Source organism: Stegodyphus dumicola, chromosome X2, assembly GCF_044657685.1.
Source record: "Stegodyphus dumicola isolate Sdum_Otavi_A_Nest chromosome X2, ASM4465768v1".
In the NCBI taxonomy this organism is placed as follows: Eukaryota; Metazoa; Arthropoda; class Arachnida; order Araneae; family Eresidae; genus Stegodyphus; species Stegodyphus dumicola.
In genome coordinates, this window is record NC_140781.1 from 153,546,722 (window position 1) to 153,570,131 (window position 23,410).

General features: G+C 32.9%; 1 protein-coding gene and 1 long non-coding RNA gene across 2 annotated transcripts in view; one reads left to right on the top strand and one right to left on the bottom strand.

Moving 5' to 3' along the window:
• LOC118187019 (bcl-2-related ovarian killer protein-like) overlaps positions 1-23,410 on the bottom strand; it is a 69,101-nt gene that overhangs the window by 5,520 nt on the left and 40,171 nt on the right. The window lies entirely within an intron of this gene.
• The window catches only part of LOC146992950 (uncharacterized), a 28,230-nt gene continuing 10,947 nt past the window's right edge, over positions 6,128-23,410 (top strand). The window contains exons 1-2 of the long non-coding RNA XR_015039269.1: positions 6,128-6,207; positions 6,853-7,010. This is a non-coding gene — a long non-coding RNA (uncharacterized LOC146992950). The remainder of the gene's footprint in view (positions 6,208-6,852; positions 7,011-23,410) is intronic.

Consider the following 23,410-nt stretch of genomic DNA (forward strand, 5'->3'; position numbering starts at 1 on the left):
ATTAAAAGAAAAAAGTCTTTACTTAACTCATTAAGAGTAAATTTATCCTTTCAAAATGCACAAAGGTGATTAAAGAAACGCAGAAAGGCGATTAACTTAAAATGATGTTTTATGAGCTGATTATTTTTAAGATACTTTTACGATTAAAGCTATTTCTTCTATTGAGAAGATTATTGCAAAATAGTATGCAAGTGTGCAGAGACATTAGGTTATTTCGAAGCATGAGACATGAAAAATGGGCAATGACTTCGCCGGGACTGGAACCACTGACTTTTCGAATACGCTCCGAGTGTGCTGATCATTGCATCACAAAGGCATGCTAAGAAGGCGGGAGAACTAACTACCTTATAAGAAAAACAAGTTTGATTTGTTCTTATTTGACTTTATAGGACAAAATCCTTTTGCACTGATTCTGAAGTTGCAATTCTATAGCTATTTTTAATCTTTACAATTATGTCCTTGTATAACTACTAAAATTGTTTTATCCGGTTATTTACATCAAGCTTTTAAAATCTTAATTTTATTATTTTCTATCAAAGACTTCCATACTATTATAATGAGTAACCGAGATATAGCTATCATGGCAACAAATCTGGGTTCGAAACTAGAGTAAGGCTGGGTCATGTGTGATCCTGCTGTCTAGGTGGAGCAGGAGTACATGAAATCTCTTGGAGTAACATGAAATCTCTTGATATAAAAGCCGCCTAGAATGGCAATCGAAGAAGGAATAGGAGCATAATGGATAGAGATCTCTGTGGTGCGCTCTTTAAAACTGGTATGGTGTTTGACGGCTGTATGTCACCACCTCCAACTGTCAAGCACCACTGTAGGGAAATAATGTTTAAGTTTTTTTTTTTCATTCGCTCTGCAGCTCAAAATCATTAGTCTAAAGGTAGCATTATTTTACCTTGATGGATATGAAAATATTAAATTTTAAATGGTCTCGCTGAATTGAAGTATTAGGAAAGAAGGAAAAAACACAAGAACTTTTACAACAGCGTACCGACGAAAAGTCGCTAGTTAGTTTCACAAGGTTAGGTTAGGTTAGGTTATTTAATTACGGCAAAGCCTCGAGGGCTATCTGCTTAAGTGGAGGGATGCTTTCGTGGAGGACGTTCTAAGGGGAACTGGCTCGTATACACGTTACACATGGGGAAAACCACGAAAACACCCATGCAGCCAACCCGTTCGCGGGATTCAAACCTCGGACCGAACTACCAGTGTTCTGCGACTTTACCGCTCGGCGACTTGTAGGCTGTTAGTTTCACAAGAAACAGTGTGATTAAAACAAGAAAATAATTCTTATGCGTTTACGTGAAAGAAAATTTAGACAGTTAATATGAATTAGAAATACAACGGAACAAAAGAAGTGAACATTTTAGAATTTTGAGGATGTATCGCAGTGACCTCCTTATTTAAATGGCCTAAGTTCATAAAATAATGAAGGGCAAGACGGCACTTTTAAGTATACTTCTGCTGTTGAAATGCATAAATAATCAGTTATATCTTACAGTTCTAAAATACAGAACTCAAATTATTGTAATTTATTTAAAGCCGATTTTTAGAGGAATTCCGAATTTCATTTATAATAACCTTTGAGTCAGGTCTTTTGTTAACATAGGAAAGGAAAGAAAACAGTTGAATTTTTAAAAAATTATTTTTTGAAGAAGAGCTTGGTAAGGCTGTAGATAGTAATCAACGAGGACGAACCAATCTATCAAATTTTCTACTTTATCATCACATTAATACAAGAACTTTCACTTCTCACTAAACACAACACTCAACAATAAACATTTATAAGTCTAGAAATATGAGGAGATATTCCCGCTTTAAATGGGACATTGCGTTTGCTTCTCACAAGTTCTTTCAACAACTGACAGTTTCCTTCCCGTTACGAAAGTACAATTATATAATAAAAAATATTTTTTATCTTTCTTAAGAAATGATGCCATTTTTTGATAAATATTACAGTCACATATAGCACCGTCATGTACTAATTAAAATCCTTACAATAATGATTATTTTTTACGGCTTGGGAGAATTCCTAATAAACCGTCATTATTTGTAAGTCTTATCATGGAAATGTTGAATAAAGCATCGTTTTATCTTGCTAGATTAATTTTTTGACTTGACCTTTGCGTTATATATTGAAAAGTGCATACAGTGCCCGGTTACATCACCCGGCCTCACAGTATTGAGTTGAAAATATTCAAAATTTTTACAGTTAAAGATAAGCATGATTACAATGCAGAAAATAGAAATATAACAAATACTATTTCTCAGCAAACACGAATGAATTACATCGGCTAAAAGTACAACAATTAAAAATATGATACTTTTCAAAGTAAGAATGTCGTACCTTTGTGACTTTGAACATGATTTCAATAGGTAAAACTCCTAGCCATTTTGAGATCTGATATTTACTTTCCTAATCATAATCACCTTTCTAGCATAGGTTTTTTTACTATTCGGCTTAGTAACCGTTTAGATGGGGGCAAGTTTTCCTCACTTATCATAATATGTTACCAGGTTTTACGTTTTGTTTATCAAAGTACCACTTTATTCACTGATGTAGATTAATCAAATAATTGATACTCCAGAATTTCCAAAAGCTTTGTGTTATTTTCAAAATTTATTGCCACAAATTTAACTTGTTGGTTTGAATGTCAATAACTGATGGCTCGGGAGTAGAAGTCATTGAATGTCCAATTAGGAAATGACTAAGGGTTAAAATCACTAAGCCATCTATATTCTCCGAAAGAGGAGCTAGAGGGCGTGAATTTAACATGGATTCAATTTGAATCATGATATTCAGGAATGATTCATATATCATTTCCGAATCACCTCTAATGCGTTTGAAATAGTATTTAAAGGATTCTGTAAGCCTCAATAGTAGGCGACAGTATTGTGGAGTGCCTTTGGTCATATTTAATTTCAGTGTTACGTAACCAGCCTCAAATTCTCAGTTATCCTTGACCATCTAAAAAGGTGGATAACGCCTTCAGGTGACAGGATGGTTTTATAGCCCCTTTATGGTGTAAATTTCTGATTTCAATCTTAAATTCTGTTAACTGAATTTCGCTTATAAATTTTCCGGTGACCTTTACTTCACAGACTTTAAGAGGCACCTTGACCTTATCATTTCCTTTTTTAATTTCCTATAAATCTGAAAATATATTCTAAAACATGTACAACTTTAGTAAAGTTATTACTAGCGTCAAGTAAGGAATCTAAAGAATTGGATTTATGCTGCCATGTTAGAGCTAAATTAGAGTCCAGATTAAGATTGCAATCTATAAAGTTCCTTTTCATTTCAGGATGATAATCTTCTTTGGAAATGTAGTTTGTGCATTTATAATAGGTACCTCTTGTGATGGTAAGAAGGATGAGGCCACTTTGCATTCTCTAGAAGATATTTAGCATCAATTCTTCTAGTGACTAGAACCGCTAGACTGTCGTTATCGAAAAAATGATGCCAGGAATTTTCAAATATTTTATCTCAGTCACACGATTCGCTACAAAATGTTTCCAGCGTTTTGTATCATGTTTAATAAAATAATGGATATCCTTGGAATAATCGGTCTAGGAGGACGACACCGATGGTTACTTTAAATCTATATTTTTTATCCTATTAATTTAAGCGTGTTGTCAGCAAGGCACCAAGAAGTTCATATCTTGGCAATGTGATTTCCTTCAATGGTACAATTCGAATTTTGGATGCAACTAGGCTAACTTCAATTGTATTTTCCTTAAGCACTCTTAAGTAAACAGCAATTTTATTTTCCTTAAGCACTCTCAATTGTATTTTCCTTAAGCACTCTCCTGTAAACAGCAAAATATAAGCCATTTCACTGGAATTATAGAAACGATGAACTTCGATAATGTCATTAGTCTTTTTTCCTTCTCTGAGTTAAGAACAATTCGTAGAGCCCTCAAATTCGAGGTTTCAAGAAGGTCTTTGCACCACCGATGCCGTTTTGCTTGAATATCAAAAGGCAGTTTGCCACCCCATGAAATCTTTCTTTTCCACAATTCTTGGAAAAGACACTTCACACGGATAGTGAATGGCATTATGATTCCTAATGGATCGAATATTCCAACAGGTCACAAAAGGAAACGCTTAGTATTCATTGGGAAGGATAACGAATCAAGAACACTGTTACATTCGAGATTAAAATAATCTTCCTTGGTATTCCAGGAAAATCCTTAAACCTACTAAGCATGTATTTGAATCCGTAGGTGCACGTTAAACCCTTCTTCTTGATACTTCTTGAAACATCAACTATGGATCGTTGCTTATCCACTTTCAAAAATTCAGGTTAGCCTTCCCATAATAAATTTTGCCTCGTGAGAAACTGCGATGGCTTCTTCGGGGATTAATGACCGCTATGAGATCATCGACGTATAAACGCATAAACATTGTGTCAGGTATATATGTAGTTATCGGATAGTCTTTGCGAAAATTTTCAATGTGCTTTTTGATAGTAGCAACTAATACTTAAGATACAATAACGCGCAGAACTAGTATTAATTTAGAAGTCAAACAATAAAAAGTAGGGTTATATTTTCCAAGTTTCACAGGACCAGTTTCGACGATTTTACCGAACCATCATCCTCAGCAACAAAAGCGCAAAAAATATCCTATTACTTTACGCTTTTGTAGCTGAGGATGATGGTTTGGTAAAAACCGTCGAAATTAGTCCTGCGAAAATTTGAAAATATAACTCTGATTTATGTTGTTTGACTTCTAAATTAAAATTAGTACTTGTATTCATAGCGAACAGAATTTAAATACTTGTATAGTCTTCTCATCTTCATTAACATCTGCGTTATAATTCGGGAAAAGTAATCTCACTGCATCTCGATCTTTTTCGGCTAGTGAGATGTATAAAAAGGCCTTTTCAGTGTTGGCTAGAAAGGCAAATTTATGGAACCGAAAGTTTGTTAATAAATCAAAAATGTATAAGGTATTTCTCCCGCCTTCTTAGCATGCCTTCGTGATGTAATGGCCAGCACACTCGGTTCGTATTCGAGAGATCCGAGGTTCGAGTCCCTGCGAGGGAATTGCTCATTTTTCCCATTTCCTGCTTTCCAAAAATACCTAATGGCTCTTCATATGTTAGGCTTTAAATTAACACCTGGGCAAAGGCAGTTATTTAAAGGCAACTATCCAACTTTGGGTGAGCTAGCATCAAAGAAAATCCTCAATTTTGTAGTAATGCTTTCTTCCCTGATTACAGCTTGATGCGGTAAATAAAATATCGGTTTACCGGCTGGCTTAAGCCAGCCTTGTCTTTAGACGAAGATTTTCTAGGCTCGAAGAGGAATGAAAGCTCAGACTTCATAAAATTTACTAAAACGATTACAAAAGTATATTCTGTACACAAAATAATGTTGATAATAAATTATTAAATTACAAATACACATGCATATATATATATATGCATAAACTAACTCATTTTGGTTTAAGATTTCATCCTGACACACGGCACACTTTGCTTCTGTATCTGCTGTTGCGAAGACTGCTACTTACTCCTTTCCCTTCTTCCGCAAAACAATATAAAAATGTAACTGTTCTGGAACAGGGCACGATTAATGTGCCAAGTATCTGTGGTCACAAAATGTTTAAAAACAATAAAAGCAGCATGTACGATTTAAATTTGCTACTATTGCGTGTTATTGCATCTTTATTACTTCCAAGTCCACATATATTCCGTATCAACTATATACTTCAAAACATATGTGCGTCATTTCTCAAATCATCATATATACGACTATATATATATAAACAAAGAGAGAATAATTTTAGGCAAGAGTTCACAAAAATTGCAGGTAATATAATATTTATATAATGTATAAAAACAGGTAAGTATTGTACCCCCCCAAAAAAAGTGCTTTCGATGACACATTTCTTCGATACTTAGGGGCCTCAAAGCTTCATGGAGAATCTGTGAAGAATTTCGTAACGACGCTGACATGAAAATAGTTCATAGCGGTTGCAATTCGTTAACACATACTGCGAGATTGAATCCACAAAATTTACCGCGAACCACCTGCGTCACACTCGTCACTGAGTAAATATTAATGCTCGTTTGTTTGCATATCCTGATATGACACACAGCACACTGAGTCAGCAGTCACTGCCTTCTGATATCTTTTTATCTGCTATCTTGACCATTGGCGAAAGCAAAAATAATCGAAATGAAGGTAATTCCTAATTTGTGTAGAAATTATGAGCATACTTTATGTCTGATTATAATTTTCAATTACATCATTTGTAAATTATGCGCATTTTGTACTTGACAAAATTCAGCTGATAATGTCTTGGTGCATGTACTATTTCGATGTGAATTGATAAGACGAACATTATTCTTGATCACATACATAACCAGTCAATTTCTTTTAAGGTTTTTATTTTCTGTTATACTTCTCATTTTCGCAGACAGTGACTTCGTGGTTCACTTCAGGGGGATTCAAAACCTTGGAAAGGCAAATTTTAGATATTTAAAGGCGATAATAGATAGAAAGTCTCGTGAAAGTTAAAAAATAAGCAGAAGTCAGACTAAAACAAAAAAATTAATGAAAGAATTTTGGATTTTAACTGTATTTTGTTGTTATATAAATGATTTAAAAAGAATCGAAAGTATTTCTTTGTTTTGCTGAGATGATTGATTGATCAAGTAAAGCAAATCGATCAATTAATTCAAAGCACTGATTGACTAAACTAAGAATGTAAGGGATGATTTCAGGCAGGACTGCTTTCATTTTGTTTTTCTTTTCATGGGCAACGAAAAGGTCGTATTTGCTTACTTGTCTCTGTGACACCTTTTATTCTGTTTTAATCACTTCCAGGAACCCATATTGGACGACAACTGGCAAAAAGCCTGCAATCTATGCAGACTAAGTTCAGTATAACAGCGGAAAATGGAATGGAAACTTTCTGCATGCTTTCGTGGTGGAACTGGAAGCACCCTCCAAGAGTAATCGGGAGGTCCGGAATACGAATCGCGGTAAGGCCATTGCGGATTTCTTCAGTTTCTGACATAAAAAAATATTCTGAATGACTATAGAGCCTTTTCTTATCTTTCTTATACCATATACTTTAACGTTTAGTTTCAATGTCATTACTAGTAACTTCATTTGACCTTTTAGCTCACCAGCGGCCGAGCGGTAAAGTCTCTGAACACTGGTAGTTCGGTCCGAGGTTCGAATCCCGCGAACGGGCTGGCTGCATGTGCGTTTTCGTGGTTTTCCCCATGTGTAACGTGTATACGAGCCAGTTTTCCTTAGAAAGTCCTCCACGAAGGCATCCCTCCCCTTAGGCAGATAGCCCTAGTGTGCTTTGCCATAATTAAAATACACATACACAAATACACATTCGACCTTTTAAATAAATATTCATTGTTTAATTGTCGCGCTATATTTTTAAATGTGTGTCACATATGAAAATGTTAATCGGCAATTAAGTTATTCAAAAAAAAACGGAAAAGTACGCTGACAGAGATTAAGTATTCAGAAACATTTTCACATCCGAACAGGAGACAATTTGGCACCAGGAATTGTCGATATACAAGTAAAACTTGAAGGCTGCTAATTACTTTACATATTTTATGAAATAATCTTATAATTTAATATTTTTCATTTAAAATTATTTAAATAAAAAATAAATTTCACTCTTTTTTCACTTTATCTTTATAGCTTCAATTTATTTATTGTATAAAAATGATAATACATTATAAGCTTAAACAATTATACATTTTATGATGTGCAGTGTCTTGTTTTTATCCCCTCATAAGAAACTGGAAAAAAATAGAACTTAAGAAGTTCTCATTGATTACAAACCATATTTAAATAAATTAAAGTGATAAGACCAAACTAACGCAAAAAAAACATGAATTAAAATGTTGAATCAAAAAATAAATTCTCTTTTCATCGGAAAACAAATACCATCTGACGGATTTTTTTTTACCATGAAGTTGTCGTTGTTTATAAATAAATACACGAAGTAACTTAATATCTCTCACCAAGCAAACTAATACTCAACAGCCCAGTGTCTGATTTTTGAAGAAAGACACGATAAACTAAAACCGAAAGTTTAAGATATAGTTTCTGCCTCTAATTTTGTATTTCAAAAATCTAGAACTGGAAAATAAGTGATAAAATTTTATATTTTTTAAATACTGTTGGGGAAACGGCAGCCTCTTTCAAGTAAAAATACATGATTTGCACATCATATATTCTCGTGTAAACAGGACTCTGTTTGACAGAATTTGAAACTTTGCAAAATTGATTCTTTCAATTCAGCGTACTATTGCTTACATTTAACGATGTGTCAGGTCAGCGTTATGTAGCTAAAAGAATGTATAAATCGTCGAAACATTATCCATCAGATCTTGAACATAAGGGAAATTTTTTAGACTCCGAAGAGAGCGTTTCATTTGATTTTAAAATATAAAAAAAGATAATTCCACTTAATACATAAATTTTGTGATTTTATAAAGCGCTATCACAAGTACAAAAGATTCTGGTTCATAAAGAAAAGATGCAGATATTCATTCAAGTATTATTACTGCTTCACAAAATGTTTGTGCGTGTTGATATTTTCTATTTATAGAATCTTATCTTTTCTAACTTATTTCCGAGGTAAGTCTTGATATCCGGGGCACACCTCACGAGGAAATATAGTTTCTTAGGAGAAACTAATGTAAGAGCTAACAGGAAAAACGTATACGAAGAGGATTGCGATTGCTTATTGTTGTTTAATTACATAAAATATACTCTATACTAATAAAAAAGCGCTTTTGTGTTTGTGGAGTCAAGTCTCTACTACTTATAACTATTAAACTATAGATAGTATTAATGTAACTTAAAATAAAATGAATTTCTTAATTCTAAAGTACACTGCTGCTAGCCCAAAAAAGGACAAGTGGGAAGTATATTTTATATTGGTGTAATTAAATAAAATTTACGTATCGTAATTTTAATTACGTAAAATATGCTCTATAATAATAAAAAAGCGCTTTTGTGTTTATGGAGTTAAGTCTCTACTACTTATAACTATTAAACTATAGATAGTATGAATGTACTTAAAATAAAATGCATTTCTTTATTCTAAAGTACACTACTACTAGCCCAAAATAAGACTAGTGTGAAGTATATTTATATTGGTGTAATTAAATAAAATTTACGTACTGTAATTTTAAGAAGACGTATGTAAGAATAACGGTTTTTTTATTTGATTACGACAACGTACCCGGGGACTACCTGCCTACGGGAAGGGATGCTTTAGTGGAGGACTTTCCAAGAGAAACTGGCTTATATACACGTTACACATGGGAAAAACCATGAAAATGTCCGTGCAGCCAGCCTATTCGCTAAGATTCGAACACTAGACCGAACTACCAGTGCTTTACCGCTCGACCTCTGGTGAGCCTGTAAGAAGAACGTCTGGTGGGAGTAAATCGTAATTTAATATGATAGCATCTAAAGTTAAGAAAGAGTTTCGCTACTTTAACGTAAATGTCAGTAATAGCTATAAAAAACGTCCAAACGTCAGTAATAGCTATTAGAAAATGTTGGATAAATGCTAGTTATATATAAAAAATTATGATAAAATTAGCTTTGGAAGATTCCCCACCATTTTTCTTTTGCGGATAAGGAGCAATTTTTGCTTCGATTGGCGATCAAGCTTGGTTTTATTACATTAGTGCAGTCGATATTTTTACTAAAGCTGTTGAAGCCTACCTACATTACTGCGCCCAATCTCAGCAAGCAAGGTGCTCACACAAAGCATTGAGAACAAAAAGACTACAGAAATTAACATCTACAACAGTAAAAATTAATCGCCATATACTACAGACTTTGAAAAGAAACTAGCTAAGAAACGGAATAGAAAAAGAAGTGTAATATATATTTTAAGAGGCAAAGCTATTTATTTATTGAAATATCTAAAGAAGAAATTTCCTTTAATTTACTTGTGAAGGAAGATACAACAAAACATCATTACTCCATAACTGTTTTTAATGTTTAATATTTTGCGTCTATACGGCCGAGGTACAGTAGTAGAAATGCAGGACAGAAACAAATGCAAGAGATTAAATTATAAAGACATTTATTGCAATTAAAATTAATATTCCTACATTGCACTAATTAATGCAAAAACTTATAAAGTTACATTGAAATTGTCATAATCTGAAAACTAATCTAACTTCCTACTCACCCGAAGTGGTTTTCATTTAGTGTGACCCCTGAATACTAAAAATTAAACACAACTAAAGTATTTACTTTTTGGTATTACAAAGAAAACTCTTTCTATGCGGAGTAAATACAGCAATGTAAAACAATTAATGTACTTGCTTAAATTTTCTCTTGAAGTATAGAACTAAAAAAATATAACAAAATTAACTTCCCTTTCATTCAGATTTGACAAACATCGTGGATTCAAAATATTTACAAGTCAAAATTTAAATTCTAAACCTACAAACATGGCTCAGCTATTTCACAATTACTTACGTAAGTTTCAGTGAAAGCAAAACACATCAGCTAGCGGCAGAAGCGCTCAAAGGCTGAAAAAAAGGGGGATCCTCAGTACGAGAACTTGATGTTCTCAGGTCTCTCTCTTAATCTTAAAATCTGACTCCTATGTCAGATTTTAAGCGTGACTCCTATGTCAGATTTTAAGATGTGTAGCGTGTATACGAGCCAGTTTCCCTTAAAGTCCTCAACGAAGGCATCCCTCCTTTCAGGCAGATAGTCCTCGTGTGCTTTGCCATAATTGAATAATCCAATCCAATCCTATGTCAACACACTTCATTTACATATTCTGGTAGTGTAGATGAAACAATAGAAGCAAAGGATAGTTTTTAACGTGTTAAATAACGCGTAACGTGTAAGAAATAACGTGTTAATTAATATAACCTTACAACTTTAGTTACTAAATTTTATTGACCGTGATTGTTCACCTGTTGTTGTGGCTGTGTTGCTGTCTAATTTGATCATTTCACAGTAAATGTGACAGCTGTAAAGGTTAAAACTGTGACTTCCTTTCAGAAGTAAGAACTAATAAAGCAATATTAACAGAAGTACTATTAGTTATTGTTGCCCAAATAAGAGTTGTTAATTTTTTCTGATACTATTTACCTATCAGTTGCAGTGTAAAACGTAGTATAAAATGAAGTATTGCATTTGCACCTAATTAAGAAAGCCCTCCTATGAGATGCGAGCTTTTAATCTTTAAGTCTTACTTTATCATGCATTATTTAACAAGCCTAAAATCCTTCCTGTTCAAAGCCTTAAATCTTTCCCATTGATACCTGTATGAAAGCAAAGACGCATTGAGTCACGTTTCTACTTTTCACGCAAATTAATGAATTTTTAAGTGCCTCGCTGTAAGGAAATTTCGAAAGCATAGTTCGGGTGGTAACGCGCTTAGCATCAGAATAAAAGCTAGTCAAGTTCCTCAAGAGAAATCGCAGCAGTTCGCGCTGCGGTGAATTAAGTTGTTGCACTTTTTAGATTGTTTAAACTGACCAATTCTGAAAATTCGAACTTAAAATCATTTCATTGCATTTATGTAACTTAGTTTTTATAAAATAAAAAATTTAAATAGTCAGTAAAGAGATTCTTGTCTGTTAGTGAAACTGCATCACAAGTCAGGTTTTAGACCAGTGGTTTTTAACCTTTTTTACCGCGTGCTTTCCTATCACCATTGTTAGACGATCACTCCCCTACCTACGTCCTCTGCAAAACTCAATATATATATATATATATATATATATATATCTAAATTTAGATTCTTTTTAATCAGTTTCATAAATTAAACAAGAAAAAGTGTAGAAAATATTGATAGATACCATGACTTGAATAAAAGTAGTTTTTCTATGTTCATAAACTAAAACTAAATGCTTAACAGATAAATAAAAGGCTGACCGCATTCTCCCCTTGCAACTGAAAAAATCCTCTCCCATGGAGGAATTCCCTTCTGATTGAGAACCCTTATTTTAGACTGCTTTGGTAGAAAAATTTGGATTTTTATTTATTTATAGTTTTAAGTGCTTTTTTCCATTCTCATCGGTCCAGTATAAGTCTCTGTAAAAAAACTGCATTCGGATAGTATTAGAATAATCTCACGGTGAAAGTATAGCTACACTTAGATTATTTATAGCTGCAGATGCTGAAATGGTAAAAAGATATATCTGTTCAAGCATATATTTATAACACATATATTAGTACTTATTTTGCATTCTTCGCTTTTATGACAGTTATTTTAATTATGATTATTACTAAATTTTGTTATTTCATAGCAGCTGACTGAAGTCAAATTTGTTGATTTTTTTTAAACAGGCTATAGCCCTAAATACCGATTTTATTGCTATAGCCCTAAATACCGATTTTATTGCTATAGCCCTAAATACCGATTTTGTACTATAAATTTGAGCTTATAGTAATCTCTTTTGCGTGTTACTTACCAGAATAAAAATTAAGCATTGAATAGTGGAAAGTCAAAATTTGATTTGGCTTGTTTGAGGTATGGCAAGGTACATGAGGGAAGGAATGTCTTTGTGGAAGACTTTCTTCTGTGGACAAGCTTGTACTTTTACACATGGAATTTTTACACATGAAATTTTTACATATTTTTACACATGGAAGAAAACACGAAACCTTCCATGCAACCCAGCCATTCGTTGGGATTTGAACGCGGGTTGAACTACCTAGTGTTCATTGAGCCGGCCGCTGTTGGGCCAAAGTTAACCTTGAATCATCTGTGTATTCTCGAGTAAATTTGTCTTCAGAAACGAAGTTGCAAGGAATTTTCTTCTTCCTTACCGCGTGCCTTCGTGGTGTAATTGGAATACTACTTCCGGCTGGTAATCAAAAGTCCGGAGTTCGAAGCACGGTGAGGGCATCCCTGAATTTTTGTGTTTCTATCTCCGATACATACCTAATCGATTCTTCAAAGTTACAGATTTCATTAACAATTTATATTGATCTTAAAAATACGTAAGCAAGTTGAATAAACAACGGAATTTAATTTTCCGAATTAAATAATTAAAATATTTCATTTTGTTAGAGAAATGAGTAACATATTTGTTACGTAAGATTAGATAAAACAGTATATTTAGTATGTAATTACATAAAACAACCTCTGTAAAATTTAAATAGAATTCGGTACTTTCTGATTATCCGCATCCTGCCGAAAGTTCGCGAAAAAGCACTCATGAGACAAAGTAGTATGCTCCCAAAATAGAACGTCATCAAAAAGTATTTATATGGCAACCCAGATATGCGTGAAGCGTATGTCTATTTTGATCAGTGCGCAATACGAAATTTGTACGGCGCCGAGCTTGTGTAATTCTTTGCTTTTTTTTTTTTTTTTTTCTCCTCCGAGTGAAAACGGGTCACTGTGTACATAAGAAGAGCAGCATGGCAAAAAGGAAGGATTTCGTGAAAAAGGTAAATGTTTTACTGCCACATGTGTTGCTTTTTTAAATTTTTATTGATTGACTGACCTTGTGTGGAATTCTTAGCCACCGTCATTTTGAATATGGCTGTTGTCCGTCGCTCATTAGCTTGGAGAAAAATTACTCTCCAACGAGCTCCCAAATGCTCTCCAATGTCTCTAATGAATTCGCTACCTTTTTGTGGCGGGTTCGGATAATTAGTAAGTATCCAAAATTCTACGATTTTATGGGCGAACTACTTCTTGTCTCAATTTGACAGAAGAGGGAAAAAAATTGCAAGTTTAAATGTGAACCAATCTACGATTTCCCACCCTACTTAAAATTTACATCTTTCATCGACGTATTTCTTTTCCTCGTTTTGGTATGTTATCTATTAGGTTAAATCGTTAGGAAATATTTAAAAACATTTCCCAGTCTAAGAATTTAATAAATATTTATTTGCAATATAGAGATAGGACAAATCACAGTTTTTTCAGAAGTTTCCGTAACTATCATCGAATACTTTTTTTACATAATAAACTTTCTAAATAAAGATATCTATATAATATATTACATTCTTTGCACTTTATATTAGTATATATATAATATATATATAAAGAGAGAGAGGAGAATAAATGTTAGAACAAAGCTGTCTTAGGGAAGGATACTAATTGTTATTGTTTTAAAATATGTTTGTAAATTTATTACTTAAAGTCAAATTAAAACGAACCTTCTGCTAATTGCATCTTCCTCCTACTGTCGGAAGTTTGCCAAACGTCTGTCAGTTTACTCATTATCTGCAAAATATTTCGTCAGCAGAGTACTAACGAGTCATTAGTCTTCCACTTCTGAGGCACTAACTCATCAAACTTCAGACTGATCTTTTGAATATGATGGATGTTGCCTTACATAAACATTAGTCAGCCCTTTACCATAAACAATTAGCATTCAGTCGGGAATGCTTTGCAATGTTTTCTGACAACTGTCTCTTAAAGCACAGTTAAAAATAAAATAGTTTTTAACCTGAAAAGTTAATAAGTTAAAATTCTGAAATTTTTTATCTATTTCATGGACGCTTTTAGCCGTAATACAAAAGGGCTTAAATAGTGATTTGAAGCAGTTCAAAATGATTGATAATTTTGCTATAGAAATATTAGGATTATCAATTAAGAATGGCGAATTAAAATTAAAAAATGGAATCTAATAAAATGTAATGGTATTATATTTTTCGTAATTTTTGTATCACGTCTAGACAATGTCGGATTAAGGAACACTTTACTCACAGCGCTCAAATATTAAATTTTATTTTAGTCTTTAAATATAATTTAATAAAAACAATTTAAAAACCTGAGAATATTTCTTTGGAAGATGCCCACATAATGAAACATTTCTCGAAGCAATCAATTTTCAGTACCAATGCAATAAGACCAAAAATTCAGGAAACACTCGGGCATTCAAAGGAAATATTTAAATACATTTACATTCTGTGAAGAGTATTTACGCTCAAAGCCGAATCCAGCATGGAAAAAAGCCTTTTCTAAGGGTAAGAAGAGAAATATGAATACATGATTTTTTTTTCATGTGACAGGATACTTTTTACTGTGACAGGAAAAATTACACAGACTGTCCAGTCTTACTGGAGTGTTAAAGCAGTCAGAGAAAAATACCAGTGTGTCTGGTTAGGCGGTAGATACTATGCTTGAATCAAAGCCGATAAAAAGTTTAAAACTTTATAAAGTACATGCTCCCTCCTTTCCGTGTGTCTTCATCGTGTAACTGGAAGCACATTCGACGAGTATTCGAGAGGTCCAGAGTTCGAATCTCAGAGAGAGCACTGCGGATTTCTTCAGTTTCTTAACATCGAAAAATGCTAAAAGACTCTACAGCTTTTTAGTCTGATTTCATATGGCTTTAGAAATATCGAACAAGAAACATAAAGCAGGATGGATATAGAACTGCTTATATATGAAAAATTAAATTCAAGATTTTAAATTTTGAAGAAAAGCCAGTTTTGTTACAAATGCTTTGTAAAAACATTACAAAATGGAATTAAATGTTTTTAACAAGATTTGAAAAAAATACGTCTTTCTTACAACTGCTGCTTAAAAATATTATATAACGGAATTAAATGTTTTAAACAAATTTATCAAAATAATATTAAAAAAAAAGAAATAGAAAATTGCTTTTTTCAATTCTTCGTAGCATATGTCAGTATTTTCATTATATTTCCTGTCTTGGCAGAGTTATCAAGTGTTGTTGCTCCCGCAGAAAATATTTTGCTAAGACTCATGTGAAAACAATTCTGTGAAAAATACATAATTATATTTTGAATAGTTAAGTCTTTTCTTTATTAAATATGTGCAAACGTTTCCATATGGCATTAAATTATGGTGGAATTAGCATCAACGCAAGTTCCTGCCCCTCGTATCATTTCACAATGCTGTTTATCAGAATGATGCCATTTTAAAGAAGATATTGATACGAATTATGACAGCGGGAAAGAGAATTTAAAATTCACAAGGACAAATAATTGGCAAAATTGTTTCCCACTTAGAATTATGTCTCGTGGACTGGATTTAAGATATTATTTCGATTTTCGAAAATTAAATATTTTCGAATTTTTTCTCTCTCTTCAAAATTACTTAAATAATTCCAGTCTGGTTAGATTTTGTTTAATTGAAAAGAAAGCAATTTGCATTTTTTTTTATTTTCAAATATCTTGCCTTGATTCTAATATTTTTAAATTTACTTTTTGTTACTCTTCACAAATGGTATAATGGAAATGCTGACTGATAAATGTGTATCAGAAATCATTATGAGGCAGAAAGGTATTTCCTTAAACTAAATATTTACCTTACCGTTCATTATACTGCCAATTTATTTTATAGCTGGAGAAACTTGGTCCTAAGTTGTTTTAGAGAAGACTATATAGCTTCAAAGTGAATCTGCGTACTTAGTGCCACAACACAGGATAGAAAAATATGAGTGAGATGATGTTAAGAAATATACTGAAAGTAATTAAAGCATTCATTTTATTTTCTTAGGTGGATAATTCCCGAAACAGATTTATTCTTTGTTTCGCAACCCGTGCATTATTAGTTTGACATTTAACAATAACTGTATGCTCGAGCACCTGATAAAAGGCTTTCCTTTGATTTATAAAGTTATGTTGTTTATTGTTTTTATATTCTTTCTTCAAGTGATTTTTATTCTTGCACAAGTTATGCCTAGATAAATACTATAATCAGCCTAGTAAGTAGCAACGACTAAAAAGACCTTTACTCTCTGCTACATATTTCATTTGTAGGCAAACGCCCTTAAATCGCTCTTAAAGTAATCTTTAGAAAATTGATTTGAATAATCTCTTTAATTTAGTTGAACTTCAACATAAAATTTTAAAATGTACTTCCAGAAAACATCTTTATTCTTCATTTAAAAACTGCTATACCACTGGTGTAAATTTAACTACAATAATGAGAGTGTTACGTATAACTGACTGCAAATTTGAGATTACATTTTCATTTAGGAAAACAAACTTTGTATGTATTTTAAACACAAGAAAAGTTTACTAGACGTAATTTTAAATATCAAATAGTTCAATTTTGACCATGAGAGAAGGTATCAGTTTGTCTCTTGAAAATCAATGAGACTTCATTCGAGCATACTATCAGACGGCCAAATTTTAGACAAATAACTATCTATATCTAGTAATATTTTACGTTTCTGATGTACATGTGCTTGACAAAAATAAAATGAATCAGAAAAAATTTCAATCGGAATTAAAAATTAGAAAAATAAAAAAGAGATCTTTGAATTAATTTTAGAATAAATTTTATTGTCAGACTAAAAATAAAATACACATTTTAAAAGTATGCAAGATCCAAATCAGGCTCGGTATACTTTAATAAACTATGAATGGTTATTAAAAATAAACTTTTTTGAACTAGTAGTAAATAATTTGATCTCAAAGTTCTAAAATGTGTTATCATACCCTAAATTTCATTGTTACAAAAACCTTTACGCATAAATCCTCCCCCACATATATTAATTTGAGGAGCACTTAAGGAAAGCACGAAACACTTGAAGAGAACTGAATTAACCATACGCAGGCTGTTGAGACCTCTGGCCAGTACAAGAAAGTTACTGCTGATCACAGATAACTGTGTTCACGCTTTTATTTTAATATTAATATTTATAAAATTACCTATTCCAAACATGGTTTTAATATAAAGCACAGTTTATTTTTAAAAACTACTATTTTGGGGACACCTAAATTTTGATGATCGGCCATGATATATGAAAAGTATGCTGGACCTAGCCTGGATTTTGCATATTTTAAAAATGTGTACGTTATGTAGTTTTAGTTTCACAGTAAAATTTGTTCTCAAAATTAATACCCACGCTTGCTTTACCGAAATCACAATATTTTGAATTTCTTAAAACCCCGATTTAAAACTGTAATCGCTTTGTGTAAATCCGATAATTTTAATTTCATTAATTTCTATGACCGTGTTATAAAAACTTAAGTGTGTATAACCCAATTAAAAATACTCTCTACAAAACTTTAATTTTTTAAACGTACGTATATCATCATGACTCAAAATGCAGTAATAGCGAATTCATTTACTTCTCATCTATCAAAACAGAAAGAGATGTTCCAACTACTTATTCGGTTACAGTTTAGAGCAGCGAAATTCAAGCTGTGTCACATTAGACTTTAAATTCGTAAACGTTTTCTTATATATTGTATTTTATGAATTCAAATCAAATTATGGTATACGTAGAATGGGTACTCTATAGAGAAGTGCCAGAATACACTTTTTACACAGAGCTATTTTTTAGCACGTCATCTTTACAAGAGTATAAAAACCTTCTATTAAATAAAGTAGGAGTCATAGATATTAGAATTCTTGTTTGTTAGAAAATCGTTGTGCCTTAGGACGAGTATATTCAGAGTTGAAAATTATGATTTCTTGATGACATAATTCCTGCGTGCTTCCTTATTTCGGAGTAATTCAATCCAGTTAACTAATAAACAGTCGGTCTCAAAAATGCGCTGATCGTTAAGAGAAAGGACTTACACGAGAGTTTATAAGTAACATACATTACATCTCTTTAAATGAACACGTTTTATTTTCTAACAAGCACTCAAAAAATAAAGAACGCAAATTATTGTTTAGGACAGTGGTTATCAACTTGGTGCAGTACGAGGTAACATTTTGGAAGTTTCAGTTATGAAAACCCCAAAATCCCTAAGTTGATAACTCTGTTACTAATTCATTTCTGAGATTATATTTTTATCTTTAACTGCTTTAAACGATATTATCAGAAAAGATGCTGATGGTGACTTATATTGAACTTTAAGAAGATAATACCAACCCCTCAGTGAGCGTGGCAGAATTTTTCGTGTATGTGTAAGTATTATATATTATCCTGGTACCTTTGCTATACAATATTTATTGTTCCGTATCTCTTTACAATGGGTACGGTAGCTATGTATATTTTTGATGATAAGTGACAACATAAAAAAATGGGAATCTCTGGCTCAGATTGTAAGGATTTCTCCTTTTTCAATGCATGCCTTCGGATGTATTTGGAAAGCACGTCAGACTAGCAATTGGAAGGTCCATATTGTGAGCCCCGGTGAGAGCAATATCATGTCTCCTGTTCCGAAATAAAAATTTGTAATGTTCTTCACAAGATGATAAAGAAATGTGCGACAGCATGAGTTGCTTCTCAGACAGCATGATTCCGCAAATATTCGTATATTACTGGGAGAATAAAATGTATTAAACTTTAATACAACCATGTATACACATATAGAACACATGTATACACATTTAAAACAACACTGCTCGTTAACAACCGCCCATCCACATAAACCAGATAATAATAAAGTTAGTATATGGCAAAATCCTTTTCTAAGTTGTTGGACTAAAGGAAAACTTAAATATTAGTAAGATTTTCTTAAATTTAGTTTTTGATGATCATTACGAAATTTACAGATAATTGGGCATTAATCAGAAGAATTAACATTAAACTCCTCAGCAGACATGCATGTTTTAGCCATTTACAGCTCTTAAAAGACATCATAAATACCCAGCTAGTATATTTTAAATATGTTACCAAAATTATTTCAGTCGAGCGAAATAATTCCTCGTACTTATTTCAGCGTTATTTTATGTACCTTAGAATGTTAGCTAATTAAGCCTGAATAATCCGTCAAAGCAAGATTACACATTAAAGAGGAAAAATAAGTTCAATGAAAGAACGTATATGAAGAATCTGAAACACCATTAAAAGGATTACCTTCTCGCTTCTCGACATGTTAAGAATCTTCTTATCTTGTCAAACATAAACTTTGGCAGATTTCGTTTGCCTAATACGAAAGTTATTTTCACAACGTAGGTAATTTTGTAATGAAATCAAAGCTAATCCTTTTCTCGCTTATGAGAAAAAAAAATTAGGAAGGAGAGCTTCTGTTTAGAAGTGTTGACATTCGTAAAATGAGTTTCAGAATTGTGTTTATTTAACTATTTAGCTTAATGCGTATTTTTCTCCCTCTCGAGATCTAGTGCGTTTAGGATGGAATTTAATTTGTTTTGTAAAATATAATACATTCAAAATCTCAAGATCCAATGCATTAATAATGGAATTATTTTGCTTGCTACGTTATTTTTGTTCACTCTTAATGTCTAGTGCGTTCGGAATAGAATATTACATGGTATTGGAAATTTTGCTTATAGCTCGATCTTTAAAAAAATATACGTGAGGAGAAGTTTGAATCTCCTAAAGGAATATTTGGTAGAAATCTCTCCTTTTTTTACGGTTGTTACTACGATGTATAAGCAAAGTAATTAGCAATATAAGCAAGGTAAGGGAAGACATTAGAATTTCTCCATTGGCAGTATAGGTATAGTTCGCTGTACTAACTGTGCAGTTCAGAATTTCAATATATGTAGTACAGGTATAGTTCCGCCATACTAACGTTTTAGTTACACCCCCATTTTTACCTTGAATACCCAGTTTACTTCATTAGCAAGGCAGCTTGTCAGCATCTGAGTGCATTCGCCACCAGCAGTAGATTTTCCTAAATACAAAACTTCGGACAAGAGCCAAAACGGCAGATCAGGTAGACCTAACAATTGCCTGTGGTTATGTCCAACAACGTTCATTACACGGGTATACAACAAACATTAAACAACAGTACTTACACACTGTGCAACTTATATTACACAACAGTACTTACACGATATACAACGTATATTACACAACAGTACTATACAACTTATATTAACGCAACTTATACGTTCACAGGTCAAGACATAATACTATTCTAAGATACAAAACAACTTAGCAAGTAACAATGAATGAACATATAAGCAGATTAAAATAAAACAGAATAAAATAAAATATACAATAAGAAAATATATTGAACAATGGGATCTGAACCAAGTAACATAACTGAAGTAAGCAGAAAAACAGTCAAACGAGAGTCTTCTTCCCCCCCATTAAAACTTCGCACTTCACAGTCGCAGCTGCAGCGGCATTGAAAAATAATTTGATAATTCCGTTGTGGCTGCGGCAGCGACGTTGTAAGATAAGTTGATAATTCCGTTGTCTCTGCAGTGTCACAATTGTAGTATAAGGTAGCAACTCCGCTGTTGTGACGTGGCGGGATCTAGAATTAACTTTGTTTATTATCCATATAGGAAGATATTTTGGCATAATGTTTATTATAATCAATCTGGCGACCGAGCTTCTTCCAATCGTGCTTTCGTTTACGTATTCCTTACTTTAGAATGGGAGGAAAATAAAACCTCGGACTCACCATCACTCCTGGAGTAGCTGGTAGCTTATGGTAAAATGACTAGGAGTTTCTGAAAGATTACATTAGAAATTACGCAAAGTGCAAACGGTTAAACTACTCGAGAGGACTTTAGGCACGCCAATATATTAAGTTCTCCCATGCACACAAATGATATACATTTACAAGCACCTATGTCTTCAACCTAATTCGAACACGAGCCGATCGGCATTGCATTTGGCGCCGCTAAATACTATACCTATTAGAACGACCGTTTCCGAACACGGTTTCATGAGGCATGTGATAAACTAGCTTGCGTTTAAGACACAGAGAAAAATTACATCATGTTAAGTTATCAGCTTGCTTCGTCCGAAATCAATCGAGATCAAACTTACCAGTGTTAATGACATTAAACAATTTGAACACTGATAATTTTGATCTAGACTTAAAACTACAGTAAGCACGAACTTTTAACCATATAGCGAATAGTGGAACTTTTTTCATCGAAGGCATTTTAATGAATTTGAAATTTTAAAAAAATGAGAAGACGCTTTAAATGACAGCTATGTTTGAGATCATTGGGCCATCACAAATGGCGGATATCTCGTTCGAAATTTAAGGATTAATATGACAACAGATCTGAATAAGATCTGGAATTCCCAACCCGTTTACAGTGGTGGCTCTGTTTTTCTTATAGTTTAGTCTCATTTGTGCCACCTCTTCAGGTACCAATACGATCTCGTGAGCAACTTTATTCTTGCGTTATTACTTTCGAAATACTTTTTTAATGATGCTATGGAGAAACTGCATTCTGTATGTTCCGTTACGATCATGTTTGTTTTGTTTTTCTTCCATTGTTTCTGCCTTCTTTAAAATTGAGTCAAATGGCATTCGTCTTTTGTCATTTTTAATATTAGGAAAAATTAATATTTGGATTTTAAAATACATACTTCCACGGATGGTGCATTTGCAGCCAAAATGCATGTGCTGTTCCAAAGGGTTGTTTATTTATGAAACTGTAAGGACAGTTGTGATCTGTGAGGAAAGGGTCTTTCATCTATTTCTTACTCTCTAAAAGCATCAGGAAATCGGCTCAGAAAGGGCTGTACACTCATAACCCAAAGAACAGAGACAAAACTTGCAAAAAATATCATCTAATATCTTGTACATTTCTATGTTACTTCTAAGACACGTGGTTTTTAAGCGGACACCGCAGCTGGACAAATTTAAATGCTTTGGCTGAGCCAACCTCAGTCGCACTTTCTGCGATCAGATCGTAGAAGAATCATTGAAGTATACATCCAGAGAGTTGGTTAGTTTAGTTGATTATGGAAAAGTTTACAATATAATGTTGCAATAAAATAAAGTTGTAGGATTAATTTTAGTCAAGTTTTGTTAGGATTAATAAATTATTTACTCTTAAATACTCAGAAAAATGCACAAGAGTGAAAAATTCAATGTTTCACAAAACACGAAACAAAGTAATTGATATACATATTTTATAGTTAATGTAAATCTACATAATTGCAATCGTATTACATACATTTAGATGTGTACACACGCATAAGGATTACTCAAAATATTTAATAAATTCTCCACGAACTCTGATGACAGCCTTGTTGTGGTTCGGCATAGAAGATATCAACTTTTGAATGTAATCCTGGTCAATTTTATGGATCCAAGCTCTAATAATGCTATCTAGCAATTTAACCTAAATAGCAAGCTTCTTACCAGCAATTTTGATACCCATTATATATGGCAACAATCTTCAGTGGGATTCAGATCAGTACTATTCTCAGGCCAGTCCAAAACTAATACCAGATTAGGTCAGATAGGTCTGCACCTAAATATAGGAAATAGGAGGAAATTTTCTTTTGTAATATCCGTTATGCTGTGAAGATTAAAACCGGTAAATGGGGCAACAAAATCACGCTTGGATAAATTAGATCTTGCCTACCACTTTTGTTGTATGACAGGGTACCGAATTAGGTTTGGATGAAAATGCAATTCCCAACATCTTTTACATGATTCCCAATAACTGGCTTTAAACACGCCTCGAAGACGTGGGTATAATCTAATGCATTCGTAATCCCAGTAATAAATTTCTGGCGTCGAGCCACTTTGCTGGATATAAGTCACTAAATCATTTAGCTAGCTGGAAACT